Raw genomic sequence first — 23,865 nt, 5'->3', positions numbered from 1 at the left:
TCCATTGCTTTATACCTAACCTTGGTGATTCTACTAATGGTAGCTTGGTTAGCACTGACTTAATAGCTAATATCCACATATAATTGAATACATTCCATATTTGTTTTTCTGCAGATGAGTCAATTCATTGAGGATGATTTTTGTCTACATCTATCCAGTTACCTGTGAATTTCATGATTTCATTTTTTTTTTTTTAGTGTCTGATTGTATTACATTATGTCATCTACCACATTTTTCTTTATCAATTTTTCTGTTGAAGGACATCTAAGTTATTTCTGATGTCTAGGCATCATGAGTAGAGAAGCAGTAAACATGGTTTAGCAAGTGTTTCTCTGACAGGATGAAGTGACCTTAAAGTATATGCCCATGGGTAGCATAGTAGGATATAAAGGTAGATTCAACCATTTCTTTGAATGAAGTATCCATTTTTTTTTTCTATTCTGTATTCAGTGTCTGACATTCTCTCTTGTAATTCTTGCATTTTGTTGTTAAGGCTTGCCTCTGAGATTCCTCTTTGAGATCCTAAGTTTTTCATTTCCAAACTTCCCTTGGTTTGAGATTTTTAAAGGTTGATTCTGTGCTCACTTCAGCAGCACATATACTAAAAGTTGATTCTATTTGACTTTCATATTTTGAGTCTTTTTATTTATTCAATTCTTTCTACTGTTTGTATTTTTATAAATGTATTCATGAGATGTATTCATTTTTCTTTAAGTATTTCTATCATATCCATCAAGGCTATTTTAAGGTCTTTGTCTTGTGTCAATTATGTTGAAATACCTAAGGCCTAGTGTGGTAGGATTGCTGGGCTCTAGTAAAGATATATTGTCCTGATTTTATTTATCAATAATAATATCATTTTAAATAATAATCAATCATAATATTGTTTCTGCTATCTAGGTATCTGTATTTGGGAAGATTTTAATTTTAGATGCTGATACCTTGTCTTGTCTTTGTGTGTGGATGTTTTTCCTTGGTTTCTGTTGCCCTCTCTGGTTCTTAGGAGGATATGGTGGTTGTGTGTTGCCTGATAGAAAATTCTTCTGGGATGCTGATATTTGTGGCCATGAGAGGTTATGGGGAAAATGTATTCATAGGTATTAAGAGCTGACACTTATAAATGGAGATGGCTTAGAATTGGGGGAGAGAGGCTGAGTGCGTCTACAATAAGAAGGAAAACAGGGTATTCTACCAGGATCTTCTTGGTCTCCTAGTAATTGGGGCAGAGAGTGAGGAGAGACCACAACAACCTATAGTCTGCTACAGAGCTGGGAGTGGAACTAGGGCATTGGATATGGTAGAGGAGGTAAAGTGAAGACCTGAAGCTGCCCTACCTGTGTAGCTGGCCTACTTGCTTTTGGTCAGTCTATGCTGATGGCTTCCCAGAGAAAGCCTGCAGGAGTTAGAGTCTGGAAAAAGAGGATGAATCAGAAAGAAGTTTGGAATAGAAGATCTGTAGGATAGGCTGGAGATGAGGGCAAAGAGATGTAGGCAGATACAGGTGGTCTGCTACAGCGATGGAAGTGAGACTAAGGGATGGGTTTGGAGACAAGGAGGGAGAATAAATATCTACAGTTAGCCTACCTGCTTCCCTGGCTGGATTAGCCTGAGGGTGCCCAGAGGGTGCCAGTTGGAGTTGGTTGTTGGGGAAAAAAAACAATGAGTAGGGGAAAGAATATTAGGAGAATATCTGTGCGAGCCACTGGAGATGGGGGAGCAGAGGATACAGCAGGTAGTTTGCTATAGAGCTGGGGATAAGACTGAGGGTTTGTGTTTGGAGGAGTAGAGGGAGAGATGAAGATTTGCAATCAATCAATCTGCTAAAGCGAGTGGCCTGTTGGTTCCTAGGGAATGTCAGCTGGACTTGGAGCAGTTATTTGGCTGAGGGAGGTTTTCAGGGGAAGATCTGTATGATCCAGTGGAGATGGGGGCAAAGCAGGGGACAGGGAGGCTGGGACAAGTTGTCTCCTACAGAACTGGAGCTATGCCTGGGAGATTGAATTTGGAAGAGTGGAAGGAAAGCTGAAGATGTACAATTAGACTATTTGGTTCACTGGTCTCAGATATTGTTCTTGAATATCATACACAGGCATATATAGGTTTGTATAATGTAATGTTTGTAAGTGAGAAGAATGACTGTATAAATAACTTCATGGCTCAAATATTTAAATGAAGGCCCCTGATACAGCTCAGCATATAAAGACATTTGCTTCCAAGCCTGACAATTTGAGTTGTGTCCTTAGGACTCAAAGTGGAAAAAGAGAATCAACTCCCTTCAAGTCATTCTCTGACCACCACACAAGCACCATGGCACATGCTTCCACCCCAAGAAAGAAATAAGGTACAACCTGGAGGCAAAGAAAACTCTACACTGATATACCTGCAAAGTAGTTCTAGAAATATTATCGTACTGCTCGATTAGAATTCTAAATGAAACATGGTAATGTATTAATAGTTTAATAAAGTATTGATTATTTCCCTTCCAAACTAGCCCTCACTGAGTTAGCTAGCCATCACACATGGAATAGAAAGTGAGAAAGCCACAAAGAAAGAAAACTCTCTACGTTCTGTTATATGAAGATATGTAAACGAGATTACATGTGTATTTTCTTTTAGCTTCTTAAAATTGTGAGAAGAGTATCTATAGTAACATAGCTTGCAAATGTGTCCCAGCATTGTAATAAATTATCACCAGTAAGAAACTTGAATGAAGTTGCCCTAAGAATTTGAAATGGCTATAAAAATGTACAAATCCAATAAAAATAATGCAAGAGCATCTAGGTGAAATTTAAAATAAGCTGTGGTATTATGAACTGAAGGTTACTTAGGAGTTGACACACACTATTGGCTCCCTTCTTTAGGTCATGACCCAGATTAAGACTTCTGAGCATCAATAGAGGGTCAAGAAAGATTCTCATTAAAACACGTGTTCCCAACCCCCTGCATAAACAAAGGATCACACAGGGGAAGGCGGTCCATTTTTGTTCCCTTATTCACACCTCAGTGCAAAGGAAATATCAAAGAGGTTTCTGAGCAACCTCTTGTTAGGGTCCACAAGCAAGGCTGAAGAGCAGTATTTACAAGTCAGTGTAGCATAAATCTCTTCCTGCACGGCAATGCCCTGTATCTGCAGCTCTCATGATGTACATGTAGCCAGGGGAGCCAGTGCCTCATGACAATATTTTATTATAATAATTCTTGTCATTTATCATTTTTAACAAAGAAAATAAGTAACACTCTTTTAGTGTGACCAGTAAGACATATTGACAAACTCATAGTATCCTTGAAATAAAATTGGATAAAGTAATAAATCATAAAATTTCATAATGAATAATTGATTTATAAAGAAAAATACTAGTCTAAATAGGAAATAGTGATCTCCCTCTCTTCACCTGCATTCCCCTGAGGTTTAACTCAGGAAATTTCAAATGATTTTGGTTTTTAAAATTGAGAGTTAAGAACTAAAACCGCGATGAATCTCCAAGGATACGTTGTGGGGAAGTTGTAATCATATAAGCTCCAGGAAGAAAGTTTTGCCAACATATTAGTGAGAAAGGGAATCCAGTGTTTGGTAGGATTAATAGTGTGACCAAAATGTAAAAATAAATGGCTTTATATGCAGCTATTCACACAAATAAGCACACAAGACTGACAAGCTTTCAAAAGTAGACATGAATTGATGTTTTTCATAAGATGAAATTTAGCAAGATACCTAGCTGGTGTAATAACTACTAAGTTATTACAGCCACTAAGTTATGTACAGCTACATAGTTGTACATAGTTTTCAACAAAAGAATCATATTAGCAGCATTTATCTTATGTCTTAGGCTTCTATTGTAATTATGTGAAAAGGGGAAGACACAGCAATATTATAATTGTAAGCACTGTACTTTCACCTTGTATACATTAGTACCCGAGCATAAAGAACACTTTGTTTTTGCACATTATAATCAGGATTGTGCCATTCAACATCTTTTTTCCTAGAATAGTAAACAAAATTCATCATACCATATCAAGTTTTCATGTTTCATTGCATTAAGGAATTAAAACAAACTTCACACATGAAAAAGACTGTACACAATGATTAAGTCTTCCGATGATGATGATGGTGGTGGTGGTGATATGACCTATAAGATATACAAAGTATTTGAGATGAATATATTATGAGTCAAAACACTACAACCAAAGACAGCTGTTTGATTGCTATTTGAGAGAATAGAGTTGAACAAGCCTGAAGATGTATGATCTCATTTGGCTTTATAAAACTAAACAGAATATAGGCAGTTAATTGGATGATACATGTTCAGTGGAACTTACATATTTAGTATAGCTTATCTCTCTGTTACAGTATATATCGTGTTCTCTTGTATAACTCCAGCTATGATTTCTGTTTCAAAGGTCAGATTATCTTTAATATAATGGCTTCATTCTTTGGCCATAGCATGTACATCAATGTGTTTTGTTTTTATTACTATTTTAACGTGAGTTGTATCAATCACCTTCTTATTTTCTTGGTGGATCCTTTCACTATGTTGTCATCTTTTGTCGTTGCTATTTTCTTCTACCATTTTTCTTTCCCTAAGAATGAACAAAAACGATGACTTAGAAGACTGTCCCGTACTTGTGAAGCCCTATGCTCCTGAAAACTATGAGCCAGAGGATAACAACCCACTTTAATTCAAGACACAAATACATGAAAAGCTGAATGATTATATATGATTAAGTAGCAAGAGATGCCAAGGATATTATGTTGGTTATTACCAAGTGAATCACATGAACCAATGACTGCACATTCAAACACAGCCCCGTCATAGTGTGCTGGCCTACACCATAAAGGCTGTGCTAATGACAGAAAGCTTTTCAAAAGTCATATTAAGAGGAAGGCCTACGTGTGATATGTTAGACACTGGAAAGCTATGAGAAAAGTCACAAGAGGTTTTATTTGATTTGTATGTTTGGAAAAAAAAAGAACTTGTGAGATGTTTCTGGAGCAAAAGTCACACTAGCTCATTATGATCTCTGAGTTAAGCATTGTATAGCCACTGGTGAGTTCTGGATAGAAGACTAAAGTATTTTAAAAGTATTTCTTATGTGTCTTAGTCAGGGTCTCTGTTGCTATGCTAAAACTCCATGGATGAAGCAAGTTGGGAAGGGAAAGCTTTACTTCAGCTCATACTTGGGTTACAGTCTTGTCACTGAAGCTCATCAAGACAGGAGCACAAGGCAGAAATGCGGACATGGAAACTGAGGCTGGAGCTGCCTGCTGGCTTGCCCCATGGGCCTTGCTTAGCCTGCTTTCCTGTCCAACTCAAGGCCACCAGAGCAGGTTGGCAACACTCACCATGGGACTAGCCCTTTCACATCTACCATCAATCAAGAAAGTGCACCACAAGCTTGCCTGCAGGCCAGTTTGGTGATAGCATTTTCTCATTTGAGGTTCCCTCTTCCCAAATGACTCTAGCTTGTGTCAAGTTGACATGGAACTAGTCAGTACATTGTGTAAATACATAAGTGTAGATTACCAAAAAAAAAAAAAGATAATGGCGCAAACCTGTTAGGCATGAAAGATGAGGCAATAAAGTGGCTAGAGAAAGAAAAAAAATCGAGGAAACAAATGACATGGCAAAGGAAATATTAGTAAGAATGGATGACTCATTGCATACACAAGCTCTATTCAAAAATGTACCAAAGATGAATACAGTTTTAAGCTTGTGTGTCTGAAAGGCTATGCCAATAAAAAGGTTCCTTGTCATTGAATACACTGTTTGGTCACCTTCATAAAGTCTGGATTTGTAGAAATTAGGTCAATGAGCCAAATAGATAGTCGATCCTAGGTAATATGTCATGTGAGGATATAGCGAGTAATTCAGTTGGCAGACTTGAAGAAATAAAAAACATATGAAAATCAATGATAACTCCTCATTGTGATCATTTATAGTAATTTCAAGTGGATACGTGATCAATGTGACCTTGAATATTGAAAAAGAAATGCATTATTTTTCTCACCCATAATGTACTATGTGGTATGAAATGTAACGATCCTGCAATATCAAAAATAAGTAGGTTTTTAATAACAAGTAATATTGAAGGGAGAGTCCTGTGAAAATTTCTAAGGTAAAAGGAAAATATCCATTGGATCTTAGGCTAGAAATGATATGATAGAACTGTTTGAAAGTAAGGTCTTTCATTATTAGGTCACTTACTTTCAAACGGAGCTTTATAATCAGTAAGTTTTCACTAGAGTTATGACACCTGTGGGTACACTTAAGGTGTTAGATATCAAAATACGTGTTAGAAAAGGCAAGATTAAATCATGGGCAAAAAATTACTAAAATTCTTACTACCATAAGAATTTTTAAAAGGTTGGGCCTCATATTCACCATTAAAAAAAAAAAGGCTGTATTTTAAAAGATCAAATTAGTAAGTAATAGTCTTATTTCCTCTGTGGATGTATTTATGAATGACTTAGCAGCACATCTCTAAGATCATTTTAAATTCACCCAATTCCTAAGAATTTGTTTTTAGAAGCGGTTGTCAGGAAAATTACCCAATTGCTTTTATTTTTCCAATTTAAAAAAAAAAAGTTTTGTCATAGAGATATGTTAACATGGCTTACGGGACAAAACATATGAGATACCATCATCTATTCTCAATGTGGATGCTCAAAGGAGCTAGATTTCCTCTCAGCTGCTGAACATCTCCTTTTTTTTAAAAAAGCTAAATATCTCTTAACTGCCCAGCTGTGTGAACTTTAGACTATTAGTGTCTCTGGTTTTCTGACTGATTGTTGTAAGAAGGGGAACTTAGATTGATGCTCTCTCACACAACTTGAGTCTATAAAGTTCCGTTCTGTGAGATCTATGACGGGAACCAAGCAGGTTCAAGGGAAACTCACAAACTTTGGTTTTTGACTCTCAATACCACAAGAAGGTCTAGGGCTCCGGAATGACTGCTTCTTTATGCTGCCGCATTCCTGCACTGGCTGTCACACACAGGAGAAAAATGCGAGAGGAATAGTAAATGTCAAGCTGATTATAGATCCCCGTCAGCCCTGGAGGATCAAGGTTAGCTACTTCAGAAGGTATGAAATTATAGAGCCCTGCCCATTTCCTCCAAGTCTCTTCAAAATAGTTCTGGTTCCCATGGCCACTTTCAGGCTGTGCTGGCAAAGATATAATCAGCCCCTTATTCTAGAGATGATTGGGGCAATACAAATCAGAGGCTAGAATGTATACGCCCCTACGTTTCAGAAATTTTTTTGGGGGGGGGAACTTTATAGACAAGAACATTTTAAAAAAGGTTTATGATATTTGTAGATAATCTCAAAGCTAAGAGACAGGCCCTCAAAAAAAAAAAAAAGGCATTAAGAATAAAGGCAGAGCTCCACTGAAGAAAAGAGCTCCAGGAAGAAAAACACTTGCTCTGCAAGCATGATGGCTTGAGTGTGATTTCAACATTCATTTCACAAGCTGTGCATCGGTAGTCTGACCCCTTCTGTAGTGAATAGAGAATTAGAGACAGGAGAATCCCCCACAAGGTCTAGCTCAAGGCCCTGCTATCCTGGAACATGCAATAGGGAAACAAATGAGACCTTGTCTCAAGAAAAAGGTTGACAGAGAAAATGGATTCCTGAAAACTGTTGTAAGCCTACACAGGAGCTGAAACCAGCACATCCCCAATTCTCTCTCTCTCTCTCTCTCTCTCTCTCTCTCTCTCTCTCTCTCTCTCTCTCTCTCTCACACACACACACACACACGCACACACACGCACACACACACACATGCACACACACACGCACACACACACGCACACACACACACTGTAAATAGAATAAAATTTGGTTCATGGCAGATTATTAATTATTAAAAGGAAATGAAGGAAAAAAAGGGTAATATACCATTTATGCAAAATCATATTCACATATTTTAATGAGTATAAATGCTTGACAAGATTTCACACTTTTAATTTATTTTATGTTTTGTTTTAATTTTAAACAGGAGGCTTTTATAGAGTAGTTAAAAATTTAAAGTATATTACGCTTAAAATGGCAAAACCAATAAAACGATAAGGAATAGCTGTGGAGGCTAGAGGTATGCTCGGCTGCTAGAATGCTTGCCTGGCACACTTGGTACCCTGGGTATGGTTCTCAGTGCCACATAAGCTGAGTGTGGTGGGCCACTCTGGAATCCAGGTCCTCAGGAGGTGAACATGTAATAATGAGAAGTTCATCATCCACAGCTACCGAATGAGTTCCAACATCCGCCTGGGATGTGTAAGACCTTGTCTTAAAAATGTTTCAAAAAGAATAAGTACATTCCTTAATGAAATTAAATTGGGCATAGACTACCTGGGCTTTTGCTGTGATAGTTGGATGAATTACCTTAATATCATGTTAAAATAACTTTTCCAAAAACCCATTATCTTTAGCGTTGTGAATTATGATGTCTGAAATTGTCTGTAACTATTTGTTACATGTTGAAGTTAGATAACTTTTTTTGTCTTTTACTGTGACAATATTGCTCCACTTCTGTGCAGTTCTTTCTTTCTTTCTTTCTTTCTTTCTTTCTTTCTTTCTTTCTTTCTTTCTTTCTTTCTAAGATAAAATCTTTGTTGGTTACATTGTCCAGGCTGCCTGGAACCCGTACTCCTCTTGTCTCTACCCTTGTTTTTTTGGCAGGAGGGGGTGCCACCATGCCTATCTTTAAAATATTTTTACACTGGTGTAATTTACTCTTCCTGGAACGTCTTTGCGGAATACTTCATTAGCCTCTCCAGCATTTGAACCTAATCTTCATTTTCATCTTCATTTTATAAAGCCGTATAAGGAGTGGAGGGAAGGTTCTCTTACAGAAACAAGCACGTGAGATAAGAACACTGTCAACATCCTTTAAATTAAGCTCCACAACCCGACTCTAGCAAGGGGCTATTAATGTTAGAGAAGAAGCAACTGTTTTAGTTCTCAGCTCTGTTACAGAAATAACGATATTAGCTGCCCTGGAGCAGACTTGCGAAGACAGTAGTGACCAATATACAAATATCACATCTTGATCTCTGAGGTAGAACTGGTTGGTGGATTTTCCTCAGTGTAGTTATGAAAATTATTTAGTATATTACTCCTGAAAGCTAAGCTTTGAGTTAATTTTCCTACCATATACACTTGTACCAGGTTACCTTTCTTTCCCAATCTCCAATGAGCTCACAACTAAAGGCCATGCCTGAGATGGCTTCCCTTGTTTCTACAACTGAAAAGACACTCACCCCTGCATCTTCCTGTTGTTTTCTGAATCTATGGAGAAAGTGCACCTGACACCATGTGTCAACAGGGAGACTGTGTGCTGTGGATATCCTCTGTCCCTCACTGAAGGCCTTAAATTCTGTTCCGCACATACCTGCTTAGGTACCTTCCGACGTTCAAAACTATGTTATGGCCTCAATCACATTCTTAGTAAACTCTAGCCCCCGAGTCCCTCACTAGCTAAAGATCTTAACAGAACCACTTGTTCATATCACTTCTTTTTCACCTCTCCCTCCACACCCTCTCCACCAGGGTTTCCACGCAACTCCATGGAAATGTATTGAGACTCCACCAACCCAAGTCTGTGAAATGTAACAACTTAGGTCACTCAGCATCTCAGCTCACAGTGTCTCTTAGACTGTTTTCTGTCCTGAATCGATTTAGTGTTCTCTTTAGGGGAGACTTCCTTTCTTCTTTTGTCTGTAAGTGACTTCTCTCGTGTCACAGGGAACACGTATTCTGTAATCACCCCATAAGTAACACACTATCTTCTATGGCTTGGAATTCCACTAGAATATGGTTATGTGTACATGTGTGCACGTATACACACAAGTTGTGAGTGCCTTACACAAGCGACTATGAGTTGTGGTCTTACATTTCTAAAGTGACATCTTCCCTCGCTTTTTTTTTAAAAGCAAAATCGAGAGCATTTAATTGGAAAAAATAATGAAGTCTGATGACACCAAGTATTTGAGAAGATAAGCATTAATTGGCTATGGCATGAAAACCTCTCAAAAATCCCTGACTACTATAAACTATATTATTCTTATTTCCTAATGCAGTGCTACTCGTAAAAGACTAAAGTCAATTTTTAACACTAAGAATTTCTGTACCTCAAAACCTCAAAAGGAGCCATCAATAAAATTAAAGTTATAGATACAATGAGAAAGTATATCTTTTTGCTTTTTAAAAAATTTTTATGTTTTTACAGATACAGTTATGTTATTATTCATATATACAATAAAGTACCTACAGCAAGAAGAACCACAAAAAAAAAATCACAAATTATATAAATGTTACACTCATAGTGTTTTACTTATTTCTATTTGGCAACTTTGACGAAACATCTTTCCTATCTTGGTGCATGTAAAATTCTGAATGTAAATAAATATTTATTATATCTCATCTTTAGACCTAAAAGCGTCTTAACCCCTAAACAATGATATTTAATTATAAAACTAAACTATATGATCTTCTACCCCATCAGAGACTTGAGAAGGAATAAAATTAATTACCTAAGTAAACAGGAAGTGCAGGTTAGCTCCTTTTTAACATCACACTTCTTTCCTTGATTTTTTTCCATCCCATTAATTGGTAATATTCTATATCCAACCTTCAGTCCACTGCAAACTACTTCCACTTTCTCATTCTATCTTATTTTAGACATTATTTGGCCAGGAATACTTAGCCATTCATTCAGTGAACAAATTTTTTCCCCAAGACTTCTCACTCCCCTTTACCTCCTACAGTATTACCCTCGTCGAACACCCTTTTAGAAAGGCTTGTACCCATCCAGAGTCAACCTCCCCCTCAGTTTTAATGACTTTTCTTTGTGATATTTTGATGTCAATGAGAAACGTTTGTTGTTGGTCTTCAGCTTCTCACTCTCACTTTAGCACTCTATGCAGGGAAGGTGCGTGGTAAAAATTTGGTGAATGAAAAATATATTCAATTGATTAGAATGAGCTGGCAGCTAGTTGAGCACTAACTTTTTCTGGAAAGCTGAAGAAAACTCGGCAGATGGTGATATGAATTGGACTGAAATGCTTTATAAATAAAATTAAATTCCCTATTATAATGGCTGCCAAGAAAAAAATTCAATGATAAAATCAAACGTTCAGAGAAGGTGGACTGAGAGGTTTTTTCATATTGATGGAAATGTACTTGACTTCATTTGCCAGGTAAATCGCTCTTGCCCCACATATTCAGTACAATGAACTTCAATTAACTGATTAATTAACAAATACTAGGTGATCATATATTCATCTGCTAGATAGTACTATGAAGTCAGAAGTCAACTAAAGTTGACACAATCCTGTTCTGATGACTATTCTTTCTTAAATGTTTTATTTATTATAATTTATTCATATTACATCCCTATTGTTATCCCCTCCCTCTTATCTTCCATTCCCACCCTCCCACTTTCCTCTGCTTATTGCCTTCCCCTAGACCTCTGATAAGAGGGGCACCTACTACGCCAAATGTCTGGCAACAGCTTCTTAGGTCTCACCAGGATAGCCTGCGTCCCTGTCCTCTGTGTGTCCACTAGGCCATCTTAATGACCATTATTTAATTTGGACTACAGATAAATAAGTAATATCTACAAAATGGCCTACATGGAGAAAGATCTTTGAAATGAACAAAAGCAAGAAGGATGTAATTTCATGAAATGAAAAACTACCATGAGGATAAGCAAGGGGAAAGTGTTCCAGGCAGAGGGAACAGCAGCTGCAAAGTCTGTGTGGAGGGCCTATGTTTTATATGCAAACACTGTCACAGAGTCCAGTGTTTTGTTGAGAGGAAAGTGGGAAGGAGAGCGGACATTAACAGAGAGACACGGTAGGATCAAGGTGGGATTCTTTGAGTCATAGTGAGGGCCTTGGTTTAATGTAGAAATGTATCAATGCCCTTTCAGAGGAGATATGAAACATGACCTGACTCACATTAACAAGATCATGGAACACGTTTCATAGAAGTTAGCTCATCAGGTATGTGGGGGATACCAGTGCAAGCAAAATGGAAAATGGAAAAGTTGTTGATGCCTGCACTACAGCTGTGTGCTTTTACATGACTTAAGATACTTTGGTCCAACTGTAGAACCAAGGAACATTCAGTATATAATAAAAAAAAAATTAGATAATTTACTTACAAAACAACAATTGTATTTTCTTAGTTAAAAAAATTTATTCTAAAAATAAAAAAAACTCAAGGCTGCCTTCTCATTACACAATTTTACTTATTTTTGCAATTCTTATTTAGTATATTATTCTGGTAACTGATTTGAGCATATTGTACTAATCCTAGGGGAAAGTTGGATGAAAGAAATCCTTCACGTCGAACATTCTGTATTACATTTGAACTACAGTAAGGCAATGTTAGTCTCTGCCTTTCTTTACAGTTTATTTTGTATAAACAGTAGTATATGGGAAAATTAGAAAATATAGACTAGAAAGTCAAAATAATCTGACATTTTTCTTTCAGGTTGAACATGTCATTATAAGAGCTGAGGCCCTTTCCTTTTATGCCTCACTCACTGATATTTAATGATCTTGTTTTAACATGTTTTTTTTTTACAGATAAAAGTAAACTAGAGTCTAACAAATATACATCAGATATAATGATTTTTAGTGAGGTAAATTATAGCTAGATACTTAATCACTCTTTGAATCAACAACAAAAATACCAGAAAGATCATTCGAGCCTATGTCTCCTTAGGTGCCTTATACCAACTAATCGTCTTCTAGACTCCCAAGCTGCTATGACATGTTTGATGCCCAACACCATCATAGTTTGCCCTCCTGGACTAAAAAGCCACATGTCCAAGCCTCATGACTGAACAGATCTTATTCAGTCCCATATCATTTTGCAACCATCAATAACTCCCTGAGGAATCTCAAAAGTGACATGTAGAGTTCAATTAGTTGATCAATTAGTAGCCCCTTACCTACTGAAATGGATTTGGAAGGATGTGGTGAAAGCAAAACAAATGACCAAAAACATTACAACAAAAATGAAACAGGAGAGGGGACTTCTGTCAAAGTAGTAACAATATTTTGTGAATATATATAATTTAGGACTGTTCAATACACCACAGTCTATACAAACAGAAATGTGGCAGTTGGTCAGGCAGACAGACGCTATAAATTTCAAGAGTAGAAGGAATGTCAAAGATGCTTCGGTTGTCCATAGCAGTGTAGTGACGTTTCCCTTTTGATGTATTTATATCATCAGGCACTGACAACAGGAGAATGAATTTGATGTTGCGTAATATCAAACATTCCACATAGCCACGTCTACCAAGAAAGACTAGCCCTCAATCTCCATACTATCATTTCTGATAATGACTGTGAAAAATATAGTGGTTTCAATTTCTTATAGTTGACTTAAAGATAAGTATGCATTTTAAATTTCTATTATGATACAGTTTTGAATATAAGTATATATGTAATAATTAATAATAAATTGATATATATATTTATATGTAAAATTCGGGGTTTTTTTAGATAGTTCTAACTCACCCTAGGTACTAAGACTAAACTTAGGTATCACCATGAATGGTTAATAATTAGTTAATATATGTGAAATATTAAAGACCCAGGGAGGCACAAAGTGATCTGTATAAGTACTAGCCACCACTATATTTGGTTCTTGCCTTGACCACTGCACTCATTGAGTGACAGGATCTGAGATTTGCTTAAGGAGGAGTCTGTTCTGAAACATAAGGTGAACATTATATAACCTTGTGCTTTTATAAGCATTTGGATGATTCGTACCCTCTAAGATAGTCCTTCCTAGGGAGACTTTGAAGTGCAAGCCCTGAAGCACAGCAGGAAGAAGCTAAATTTCACCATGACCTCAGTAGAAATTATATAACTTCCCGCTTTTGATATTCTGAATGTGGGGAAAAAGAAAAAAGAAAAAAAATCACTGCTAAATGTGTGTTTGAGAAATATGTACCTGTTATAATAAAAAAATCACTGCTAAAAGTATGTTTGAAAAATATGTACCTGCTAGAATTTCTAGTTGAGTTGTAACGCATGTTAATAAAGTAGGATCGGCTTCGGGTATGGCATTTACTCTACCAACAGCATCTCATTAGTACACGATGAAGCAGTCATCAAGATCTTCAAGTTGATTGTAAGTCATATTGTAGTTCCCTCCCAAGCAGACAGTCCAACAGAGAAGACATATGACAAAGTTTCCCACTGTCTTCATTACTCTAACTTCCTTATAATATATTCCATATTAAAATGTATATGAATTTTTCACAGAATAGGAGGCTTTTCACTGCTTACTTTATCATCTTCATTATTTTCTCTTGTGACCTAAAGATATAATTGCCTTTATTGCACATGAAATGAGATGAAAATAGGAAGTGGTATATTGATTTTTAATTCAACTTTCTTAATTTCGTACTAGGGTTATATCAGATGATAAAATATAGCAATGAAAAACTCATGGTATTATGAAATAGGTGCTTTATTCTTCCTGTGCCTTTGTTATTTGAAGAAATAGAAGTGAAATTTTGCTTACGATTATATGTTCAAATGTATCATTATTCAGATTGTATGTGTAGGTATTATGTCATGCTATTATATATACTTTGATTATTTTGTAGGATATGGGTAATTAAATGATTTTGCTTAATGCATATTTTTCAAAAAGCAGTTTAAGAACAATGGGAATGAATTAACCACAGTTGTTAGGTATAGAGTAAGGGACTAGAGGAGGAGAAATAAGTCACCCTAGGAAAAAATAGACAGTGATGTATCAGGGAGTAGGAACAGGAGGATCAAGCTGGGAGGGCCATGGAAGGGAGGATTGAGGTAGCGATTATACAGGGAGACAGCTAAAAATGTAAGGACTAGTTGAGGTGTAGTATGAAAACTTTCTTCAGTATAAGTGTTTGAAATATATACATTTATAAAAGAAATCTAAATGAAGTTGCCAAAGATTGAGGTAGATAGAGCCCCAACTGGACATCTCTTGCCATCAAATGAAGTGTTCCAGTACCAGGATTGTTTCCCATCCAACTGAGTTGTTGGCCAAATGAACACCTTGTGAACTCCCAAACAACCCAGGATAACACCAAGAGTACAGGTTGTTCTTTACAAACTGATGCCAAGGCACCATTGCTCAAGAAAACACCTATATACCTGACTAAGCATTGAGATATCGACCTGGTGCCTAGAGAGACACTACATCCCGATGTGCTAGTGTCTTTTGTATAGGAAGGTACTTTGCATGCAACAAAAGAAGAAACTTAAGCACCAACACAGCCACAAACCATTTGATTTACAATGATATATTTCTTCCAAGATAGTCCTGTGCAATGGTGGCACAAAGTTCGTGGGGATAACCAACCAATACCTTATTTGTCTGAAGGCCCACTGCATGGATAAAACCCATACCTGACACTGCTTGCTTGACCAAGAACATGAGACTAGATAGCCCAGGGACCTACAGTAGAACCAAATACTACTGTTTTAAATTTTTAAAAATAGCAATAAACATGACTCCTAATGACATTCTGTTGCACTCAGATCAGTGCACTTCTCAGTCACCATCAGAGAAGCTTCTTTCAGCAGCATACGATTACAGATACAGAGAACCCACATCCAAACATTATCCAAAGAATGAAGGACTTTGAAACACCTTGTTCTAAATAGAATGTCTCCACTGAATACGTACTCTTAGGGCTCAAGGAGCTCTGCAGGAGAAGAGGCAGAAAGAAAGAGTGTAATCGCCAGAGAGGATAAAGCATGACGAAACTGAACCAAACCAAACCAAACTAAGCAAACCATAAACAAGGCCCATTAAAACAATAGGATTCATGTTCATATGAGCTTACAGATGGAGGCAGCACGGACAGAGCCTGCATGGGTCTTCACCAGATGGTGTCTGTCACATGAATGGAGAAGCGGACACATACCCCGTAACCCAGAAACTGTCTTCAATTCATAACTGCTTGCAAATACAAATTTAGTTATCTTTCTAAGGGAGAATAAACTACACTTAAGGGTAGGCTACATGTCCAGCAGTAGATAGCTGACAGAAAATGAATTTCACAGAATCTTTGGAGGTTCCTTGTCTCATAATCCCATGTCAGGGCTTTTCCTTTTTTTAAACAAATCCTATCTTATTTTCATTTCGTGTGTGTGTGTGTGTGTGTGTGTGTGTGTGTGTGTGTGTGTGTGTGTGACCCTATAGGCCCTTTATTTGTATATTCTGGCTTCCAGTTTGCTGTTTGTGTGGGATTTTTGAGTGTGCGAATGCATAGGTCTCTGTGTCAATATCTGTTTCTCGTGCCTTCTCTTAGGCTTTCTTCCTTCTGTTTATTTGTTTCGTTGTATTCTACGTGTTAGTTTTTGTTTTATCTTATATTTTAATTTTTAATTATTCCTTAGATATGTGTTCATTTCCCAATGAGAAACAGATTGGCCTGTGTGGGAAGGGAGATTGGGAGGAACCTAATGGAGTAGAGGAAGGGTAAATTATAATGAAGATATATTACATGATTAAAAAAATAATACTTTCATGAAAGTGGAGAAAACAGTTTAAACATATTGGGAACAAATTAATTAATATTAGCTGAAGCCTAAATCTAAGATGGAATATTACAGTTAATGAAGAGCTAATTAATTGATCAAGTAGCAGTCATCTATGTTTATTGATAGGCCAGTTTTGTGAAAGGAACAGACATTCCTGGAAGCAATGGCAGATACAGTTAGAAACCTCAGTTATATTAACCAATATCCTCTGACCACTATTTTGTGAATTTCTGAAAGCTCAAGAAATTCCCTCTGATTCTCCAGAGTCTTACCTTGTTTATCTGGCTGACTTAATTAGCTCTGAACTATGAGTGTCCATGCCTCTCTCTTTCCAGACAGAGCTATCTCTAGAGTCTAGACTAGAGCAAATTGGAACAATTGCCCAGGGCTCTGCTCTTCTGGGGAAAGCCAGCAGCTGCAGTGGCTGTAGCACATTTGTGGATACTGGCTGTGGAGTGAGGAAGAGGACGAGAATTAATACAGCCAAAAGCACAGTGGTAAAAGCAAACCGGTGTAATATATACAGCGTGTTCTCTACCTTCAATTTTTGCCCACCGATGTTCAGGCAGTCACTCCACCACCCTGGCTATTAATGAATTTTCTTTTCATATCCCAGCCACTTTATCTTCAACATGAATCCATGTCTAACATTTATTTATCAGCCTAACTTTGCATCTTCATACTGATAATAAATTGACATAGTATGTGATGCAATGAAAGGACCTTTTCTCTCTCTCTCTCTCTCTCTCTCTCTCTCTCTCTCTCTCTCTCTCTCTCTCTCTCTCTCTCTCTCTCTCTCTCTCTCTCTCTCTCTCTCTCTCTCTCTCTCTCTCTCTCTCTCTCGTGTCTCCTCTAGAGATATGCACTGAGTCACAGGTGACACTCACACACCTGGTCTTTTTAAAGCATCCAGGAGAGGCTGTGAAATGCTTACGTAGATCATAAAAATCTGTACTCTAGAAGCTGGAACAGACCGCTTACAACTCATGTGCCCAGCACCAAACTAGTAGCTAAAACATAACAGTTACATTCCACCATACAAAGTTGAAGCTATCAAATGCCTTTCTGTATCAATCAGGGGACAGAAAAGCATTATAAAGAATACACAGGGACAATTGAAGAGAGTTTAATAGTTATAAATACATGATAGCATTATGGGGACAAAGAAAATATGGTGAAACATTCGAGACCACGTTATAGCTCAAAAGAACTGAAACTGGAACGGCTAGAAAGAAAAGGATCATAAAAGTAGAAAGAAGGGACCAGGGACCAAATACACAAATTGTCTCTCTTTTAATCTGATGTAATGATGTCACTGGCCATATCTCTTGAAGACCCAGCAATGAAAGACAATGTGAAGTCTGGCCCAGAATTCTTTGAAAGTGCCACGGAGCAGAAGCATGTGAAAGTCAGCCATATTTAAATCACTTTAGAGTTACCTATGGGTAGGTTTTATATGGAAAATAATTACGAATATTTACATTTGTTCTTTCAGCTCATAGCTTGGGTACACCAACAATGAGTCAGTTCTGAGAACTCAAAGAATTTTAAGAAATAAAACTTTCATTGAGACGGCTGCACTCCTAGTGCACATATGCACAGATGCACACTCCTAACCTTGTGCTGTGTGAACCCTTCTAGTGGGTACACAGGATATTATGAAATGTGATATTTGCTGAAGTCTGCACATGTGAGTGTATGGTGTTTGTTAAATATCAGTAACTATCAGCTTATGTTGTTTTAACCTATGAAAAACTTAATAGCTATTGGTGCCTGACTTGTGTTGAACTGATTTCGTATTATGAAGTTAAACAACGCTGGGAAAGGAATGTTTTAAATGAGTGTTTTGAGAAACTGTTTATCTCTGCATCACATTGAGAACTTTCCAGTCTTACACTCAGGCTTCTGAAACTACAAACAACCCCTTTCCATATAAAAACCCTGAGGTTTTTTTTTTAAACCTCATTTACTATATGCTTCTGTGCTGAGATGCCTGTGACTTAGTTAAAAATTATTCAATTCCCCATTTTTAGAGCAATATGGCATTATGAACCAAAACTCGATGATAATGAAGACAATATTTCAGAGGAAGACAAACATCTTCTCTGATTCATTGCCAAAAATATGTTGCTGCAATGAAGACCACCCAGAAGCTTCAACTGACACATGGGGCATCAGCCCATGTGCATTAAAGAAAAAGATCAGAAAGCAGAAAAGAAGAAAGAAAACAGGAAGAGAGACAGAAAAAAATTAACAGAACTAGCAACACATAGGGTTTGAAACTTGGGTTCAATAGTGAGAAATCCTAATTTTGAAGTTCACTTTAGCAGATATTACGGAAAACCTATGGTTTTGTGGTCTCCTGACTTCAAGAATCTTACAGGTTAGCAGTGGAGGGAAGCTGGGCAGTGAATTCCATTCTACAAGTACACAGTGTTCACTTGCTAGTTAAAGTCAGAAGCAATCCTTTTCTGCCATGGCTGACTACCCTGGATTTTCCAGAAAACTTAGGGTAGAGTCTGCACTTGATATCGAAGGACAACAGCATACTCAGAGGGAGGACTGCCCAAAAAGCCTTCAAAAGTTTTCCAAGTAAGGTGGCAAAGTAGGTATGTGACAAGCACTGGAGAATGCCAGGTGTCTCTGGGGAAAGATGAGTCAATTGGAAGGGTCAGCGGTCAGGCCCGTGTAGAAGAACAGATACAGGATGAGACCAGAAAGACATTTTGACCTATTATCTTAGGAGGGCTTGAAAGCCCTCAGCCCTTGGGGGATGTTTTGGTATTTCAGATTCATGTCATTTTTCTCATGAGGTGGTTGGAGGTTCAGAGGCAATGAACAGATCTGTTTGCTCTGCTTAAATAACAAAAAGATAGAGAGAACAGCATCATTGGCATTGTCTTGGAAACCAAAAACCTGAATTTGGGAAGGGTCCATGTGGCGGAATTAAAGATGGTAGGAGTTACAAAAGCCTTTTCAGAAGGATCTATGGGAGGACTAGCTCTTTTGTTAGTTGTGGGGCCTTTGGGAGAGGGATTCCTGAGAACCAGAGAGGCCCAGCATCTGAAGGTTCAGGCTAGGATGAGGCATGTGTGTGATAAATATGAGGCTTGCCTTTCTCCTTCCTCCGTCCCCTCTGCCTCCTTTGGTACCCTCACCTTCTTCAGCTATTACATTAGGCATACCCCCATTTGAATTTCCAGCGAAGCATCTCACTGTAGAGATCAGGCACAGTCACATGTATGACTTGGTTGTTTGCAAGAGAAGGGGAAGTGTTTTAAGTCTGGATTAGTGGGTGGATGGCTAAGGGAGAATAGTGAGGAAAAGAACTAGCAGAGAAAGTTGAATTACAGAAGGCAGCACTGGTCACCTTCTTGTCGTGGTCCAGATGCAGCTCAGAGATAGATCCTGCGTCATTTCTCTCCAGGTTGGCAAGACGTGAAGTCTGTCTTGCTATTTCTTCTAGTGGTGTGGTTTGAAAATATTAGGCTGAACGATCACATTTAATTCTTCCTTCACTCCAGTGTATTATTGTTATTATATGGTTGAACATTCATAAATCTGAATGAAAAACCAAGCATCATCATTTTTGTTCCAGAGCACACCAATGGGGAATTTCGAGTGTATGAACACGTGTGTGTCCACATACCAGAAACTTGTTTCCTTTCTTTAATTAAACAAAGCTCATGCTTGTTGGCTTTCGAGGTGGGCTGCAAGGCCCATCTGTTTAACTAGACATTTACTTGGTGCTGTGGAGGGAGGATTGGCAAGTGGATACCAGATACAGGTTATTAAAAGCTAAATTTACCTTTAATAAATTAACCCAAAGGTGCTTAGTGATCAGTAGGTAGTTTGTCAAATGATCATAATATGTGCAAAAAAAAAAAAAGTACTTGTTTTGAAAGTTTGAATCTTTTGTGACTGGGGCAAGAGGTACAGGCAGAGTTCATCTCAGATACGATTCTCTTTCTTCAAGTGTTTCTATATGGAGGGTGGAGTACTTCAATAATTGGGTTTTTTTTTTATGTTCTGGGAGACAAAATGATCTATTGCATATGATGGTGTGCAGTCGTGAGAGCAAATATTATATCTCTTGATAGTATGTGTGAAAGCAGTTGGCATGTAGGACCAAGGGATGTCAATCTTGAATGTTTCTTTTAGATATTTCCAATTTATGATGTATTAGGGTAAACAGTTGGATTACATTTCTGAAGTACGTGTTCCATCAGGTAAAAATCATTGTGATTACAAGCACTGCAACGGTGAGTAAGTTATGTGCTAGAAGGTTGAACAAGTATGCCTGTGCTTAAATGCTAATCCCTGTTCATATCTCTACTGAATAAACTACAAGGAGAGAGAGGGACGGATGCTGAAATAACACAACAGAAAGGGAATATTAGGTCATTCTGAGAAATAAAAGCATTAATACAGCTTGAGGAACTGTTTCATCGATGCCTCAGCCATAATAGACTATTCCAGAATTCAAAGCAGGATGGGAGATTATAAAGAAGTTGTTTTACTTGAAAGTCACTTCTTTTGCTTTCCTATTTTATTTCCTTGAATTCTTCCTTGTTTTCCGAGGCATCCTACAAAAGCCCAGATTGTGCTTTTTCATGTCCAGCCTCCATTGTTCAGAAGTTTATTGCTGTAAAAATGTGAGGACGGTTTGAAGAACTTTACATATGTTTGACAACAAAAGATAATAAATGTAAACAAATCTTTAATATTTTTCTAACTCAGTTTGTGCCATGCAAATGTCTGGACTAGAAAAACAAATCAATAAACATTTGAAAGAAAACAATATACATAGCTTAGTTTATATATTAAAAACAACTGTCAAACAATTATGACCTCATGTATTAGTTGGTTGTTTTGAAATATTCCTACTAGAGTTAAAAAAAAATGCTACGAGGCCTTTGAGCTTAAACATATTGTGTCAATCAAGAGCATATGTGATATATCTAAAACATGAGGTAAAAATTTTCTTCATAAATTATTGCATCAATAAATAAGTAATTTGCTTGAGAAAAATTATAAAAATATTTGTGCTTTTATTAGGTTCTGTATAGACCTTTTGAGGCTGATGTAAAAGGTTGATATGGCAGCATTTTGATCTCACTATCCTAACTTGAAATACAAAAGGCAACATGAAGACTTTTTTTTTTTTTTTTAATTTCTCAGGCGTAGTTCAGCCAAATTGAGTCCGTGAAACTTCATTCATTAAAATTTTAAGTAACCATGAATTTGTTGGCTTCAGTACCTGGGGTGTAACTTTATCCTTTCAATTAAAGGACAGAATTCCCCCCTGGACCTTTGGCTTTACTTTTTCATATAATATATAATTTGGGTACACTTAATGGTCAGATTTTGTATTATTACAGGTGGAAAAACACCAGCCATCTCAAGGGGTCTGTGCTTGCAAACGCATGTAATTTAATTTTTTGAACCAATTTAATCAATGATTGTTTCGTGTGTGTAAATTTACACTCTTGAGGACTGCCTTAGATTTGAGGGTGACTGGGAGGAAGATCACTTCCCCTTTTAAAATGTCATTTAAATCTTGGGGAACAGTTGGAGATTAGGGTACTAATCCTTGTGATAAATTGTACTGTTTAACTTTGCTGAGATGGTGTTGTTGCAGATTTTATCAGTTAGATACCAGACTCAGCAGTTTTAGGTCCGTTAACCCTTTACACACAAGCAGTGTGACTGCTTGAATATGTACTTCAAAATGTATTTGACCTAATATTTTCAATTTGTATAGCCATAGAATGTTTCATTCTGATCCCTATTTTTCTGAATAAAGCTACTTCTCACTGTGTCGTGAATATTTCCATAAAACTCAGCAAGCTAATTTATGACTTAACAAAGAAAATAAAAAGGCTTATTTTAATATAGAAATACCTTTTATAGGGGAAACTGGTGGTGGACAGTATTAAATGACTCCAGTGTGGAAATATGCAGGTGGCCATTAGGAGCTGACTGTAAGATTTACTGAAGATTTCCATATTAAGTTTCTCTGCATGCAGGGCCATATATAAATCTAATTCTGTTAAAGAATTAAACTGATGACAATATGAATAATTTTATGTATATGAGAACCATTGTCTTCACTCTCCTTTAGGGAATATATTGTTGCATCATTGTGAAACTGTATTTTGACTGTTCTTCACCTGACTTGTTTCTCTATTGTGAAAGAACTATTGCTTTTCTATTCATCAGTATCTGTATGGGACACGCTTCTGAAGCACAGATCTGCCTGAGTACGTTAAGTGAAATAAGGACACTTCAGGAAGAGAAGGAAGGTTCTAAAAGCACATGATATATATATGTATGTGTATACACACACACACACACACACACACACACACATATGTATATGTGATTGGGTTTTCACTTTTTATAATAGGATGCCTGGAAAAACACTTATCATTTCTGAAGATTCGCAAATCCGTGGAAAATATTTGGGGGAAATTACTGCACTTTCAGCCATCAGATTCGTGATTCTACCTCTCTACAACTCTACTTTTAATCATTTTGTAGTTCAGAGAGGGATGTTTTTCCTTTTAGCACAAAATTAGTTTAAGCTGACTTTCACTAGAAGAAAAACATACCACTTAAAGTCACCCAACTGAAGAAAATGAAGCCCAAACGCCCAAGAAATGTTTACTTAGTTTTTAACACCTCCTATACTTTGAATCCTGTCTTGGTAATGTTTTATGCATTGTTGATCTTTAGAAGTTAAAGGGAAAGATAGCCCGCTCATTTCATGAACTTTATGCTGAAGCAATTTCTCTTAACAAGATGTGTGCTAAGAAAAAGAACGTCATGTCTGATTCAGAGTTCCTTATCTGCTTCGAAAACCCCAAAGACCAGCATGTATTAACCTGGCAGTGGCTGAATAATGTCCCCATTTTATCTGTTTTGTGGTACCCCCTTAAAGCGCCCATTGAGTTTCTGGCTTCTCAGCTCAGAAAACCATAGCAACCTCAGTCTGCACTTCTCCAACTCAGGATAGAGTTCAAGTTGTTCTTCTGAAGCCCTCCTACCATCCGAAGCCTGGGAAATCCTGACCAAGGCCGAGGTATCCTAGGACTTCAGCCACAGATAAAGGGCGGGGGAGGGGGCGCACACGCACACACAAATCCTGCGTCCTTTAATTGAGAGCTAGAGAGAAAGGTAAAAAGCACTTTGAGAGTTCTTGGCATTCTCCAGGACAGCATCACCAGTGTCTGGGCAGCATCGTCTCGGCTGCCACGCACTGGCCCCCGTGCCCCCAAGGTAGGTCCCGGCCTCCAG

The sequence above is a fragment of the Acomys minous genome (assembly GCF_964271855.1).
Source record: "Acomys minous genome assembly, chromosome: 12".
Taxonomy (NCBI): domain Eukaryota; kingdom Metazoa; phylum Chordata; class Mammalia; order Rodentia; family Muridae; genus Acomys; species Acomys minous.
This window is presented reverse-complemented; position numbering follows the sequence as displayed.